Source organism: Hyalella azteca, unplaced genomic scaffold (assembly GCF_000764305.2).
Source record: "Hyalella azteca isolate HAZT.00-mixed unplaced genomic scaffold, Hazt_2.0.2 contig6811, whole genome shotgun sequence".
Lineage (NCBI taxonomy): Eukaryota > Metazoa > Arthropoda > Malacostraca > Amphipoda > Hyalellidae > Hyalella > Hyalella azteca.
The window spans coordinates 276,865-280,616 of record NW_025936959.1 but is presented as its reverse complement, the minus strand read 5'-3'; positions in this window follow the sequence as shown (position 1 = coordinate 280,616).

The following is a 3,752-nucleotide window of genomic DNA, read 5'->3' as shown; positions in this document are numbered from 1 at the left end:
ACATACTACGACTATTGAATACAATGGTTAGAATTTTGCAACTTAATGCTTCTGAAAATTGATAAGGACTATTTTTTGCGTCACTCTTGATATTCATACTAAAGTTGAAAATTTTTTTTATTCTTTAGCCCAGTGATGAAACCTCGTATGCTTGATTTGCTCTTCAGTTTAATATCATTCACAACTCGAATATCTCGATAATATTTCCTGCCCTCAAAACTTCTGTCTGTCCTTAATCACTCGCTCGTTCAACAGCCGCGAGATTTTGTGACCCCCGAAGGACATTTTTCGTCAAGTCTATATATATATTTATAAATATATATCGTGTGCTCCAATCTGCTTCCACAGACACATCTGCATGCTAACTTCGCAACAAACAAATTATATCCGATTTTTCTTACGATACTGTAAATCTTTTGGGGATTTTGTACCTAAAACACGTGGAGGGGGGTCATACAACAGCTTGTGTCTCTCTCGGTCATTTCTCTCTCGAGTTTTTTATATGACGTCACTCCTTTACCCTGCACTTGGTGTAAATTGAAGGGCTCAATTTATAGCGCACTAAAAGTTGTCATTTCCGGACTACCCGAGATTTCTGGAAATGGTTAGTCTGGTTACGATGGCTTGTTGGAAATAGGATACCGTGTTGATGAATAAGGGAGTAAACGTTCTGTTATTCAATTTTATCTGCAAGCTTATTCGTCGACATTGAAACCTAATACCTACATATTATATCCGCCTGCGTATGTCGCCGCTCTACCTATTGTCTTCAGTGATTTTCTAGATTGTGCAAGAGTTTATTCTATTGAATTTTGTAAGCAGAGGTTGATTTGTCTTTGTTATAAACGGACATCGTCCCATCTAGGCTGCACCATTGAAAGTGTCTGACATTTTACTTAATTTCATTAACTACTCTCCCCATAATTTTTAATAAAATTTAATGATACCATATATTATGCAATTCATCCAAAATGTGTTGCATTTCAAATCCAAAAACGCGTTCCAAAATTTGTTGTACTAATTTTAGTTTTATGGAAGACCTATCATGATTACATGCAGTGGATTTTGATCAATTTCTTCTTCATTGATTCCGAACATTTTCATCGAGGAGCGCACTATATATTGGTGAAGCAATGGAAAGTTTAAATCTCAAAGAAATTACATATTATAGTAATCCATAGCCCGCGCAGATAAGTCTTTCACCTTTAAAGCAATACTAAATTAAAATTATCTCTTAATTTTACCCAATTATTGAACTTAAGCCACTGAATTTATATGTGCTTCGATGGCTCATTTGCAGGCTCAGGTGAAATATTTGCAGATTCAGGTAAAGCAGAAGTTTTTTTCTGCAATTCTCTGTTTGAGATCGGAAATAAGCTGTGTGACTCGTGTTACACTCGGAAAATGAGTGTGACTTTGATAAAAAATCCACGCACTTTTTGCCCTAGTTAAGGTTATCCTGGCCTACTTATTTGGTCTGGCAAAAGGAATTACCAGTGCGATCGACGTCCGTTCTGTGCTTGTGATGTAGGAACTTGATCATTTTTTATATTTGGTTATTTATTTATATTTGGATTATTTAATTTGGATTTTTGTTTATATTTATTTATATTTGGATAAATTGTCTCATTAATTTTCAAATTGAGGCATTAACATTATTAACAACAGACATTAACAGTGCATTCCCAGAAGCTTGCGAATTTTGCTTGCATGAAAAATCTTAAGTTGCTTGGAATGGCTAACTTAGAGCAATTGTTGTCTGCTCTTACGTCGCATGCATGTTAATCAGGACCTAAGCAATTACTTGGCAGCTTCTCACGTAGATCTTGCCAAAGATTTGTAGCTTTGGTCCGTAGATTTTTTTCGTAGATTTGTAGCTTTGGTCAGAGGATTAACGTGATGGTATGTATAGATGCGCACCACATTTACCCGCGTTGTTTTTGTTTAATTGCTCTTGGCAGATCATTAAGTCGTCGATGAAAAATCTCTAGAATGTAAAGCATCTGAGGAGAATCTACACGGCTGTAGATTCTCCTCAGAATCATTGGTGTAGTTTGAACATATTGTGGTAATGTTTTGTTATGTGTCTCATATGTAGAATGTTCAACATATTGTGGTAATGTTTTGTTATGTATCTCATAGAATGTTGAGACAAAGCCAATGATGTGCGCTCCTATGGTTGCCTTACATGACACTTTTATTTATGCTATAAGAAAGTTCGTTGTTTCAGAAATAGCATAGAGGCATTAATGAGGTAAATATAGCTCATCTGGGCCTAGGGTGTACAAAACTTTTAATATCTTGGTAATAATAAATAAATGATATTTATATTAAAAATTATATATTCAACATCATTACTATTATATTTGATATATCATATATTATTATTATTATATAATTAATATTATATTAATATAAATATATAATACCTTAATAAACATTAATATAAATGTGTGAATTAAAATACTCGTAACATTTTTGGTATGCGCTTTTTACTGCCAAAGTTATGAGCCTCTTCTATAATGCGACATTGTATATCAGATTTTAATAATTTACATCTGTACAATTATAACAAATTATTCTGAACTAAGCTAAATGTGTATAGTTGAATTTAAGCATCTTTCTGGAGTTAACTGTGTTTTCATTTTATTATTTTTATTTCTTCTGCACGCTAAACATTCTTGTGTGTATAGCTTTAATTCACTATCGTAAAAGTTATTCTTTCCGCGTCTGTGTTTGTCTTTTATAATTATTGCTTTGTAGCGTCGTAATTTTCTACCTTGTTTAATCACAAGTTGAACGAATCAACTTGCTGCGCCTTGGTGGTGATCAGGGTTTAGTTTATATTGAATTTAACTTGTAGTTAATTAATTTAATTAACATTATTAATTTAATTTTGTGCTCCATGGGAAAATCTTGATATCAACTAATCTAGTGTCTGATGAAAGATAAATATTATGAACTCTGGTAAAGATAAGTATTGTGAAAAACGTGCATGCTACATCATAAGAAAACCTTTTGTAACCTTCAAATTATTGCGTATCATACTGACGTATTTATGAAGACTAGGTTTATTTTACTTGTTCAGTGTTTAGCTTGTGATTGTTATGGTGACGGCGGTGTTTACCCACAGCCGTATTATTCTCGAACCTCCATTCATTCTGACGCTCACGTATAAATTATCGCGCCGAATACAGGAGGAGGATAAATCAAGAGTTGCTTTGCTATCAAACTAAATGCAACTTTATTTAACTCATTTAACTTTGAATTTATCTCTCTTATTAGATATGGAGAAAACATTTTTTTTAGAATTGAATGATTTATTGCATATTTAAGAAAAAAGCGTTTCATGATTAATTCCATCAAAATCGTTTAACACCTCTGGTCTAGGTTCATATATTGAGCTCAGACATAAAACCTCTTCATGTATTATACATGACGCCAAATGTCAGTCGTGGTCAAATAAACGGCCAAATAGAGGTTTGTGGCATTTGAATCTTTTATCAATCGTATCCACAGCTTTCCCATTTTATTTTCATGACGTTAACGTATTTGGTGTAAAAATTGTAATTACTGAGGCATTGGTCTGAATTTTGCTTCAATGTTTACTTGTGTGCATTGCGGCTATCGAATCGCTACTAAGAAAACCTTGATGATTTAGTGCGCTATTCTGCTACATTTGTGGAAGTGTTTTGTGTTGCTATGATTGGCACGTGCACCTGCTTCCATCAGAAATATCGTAGTTATTATTG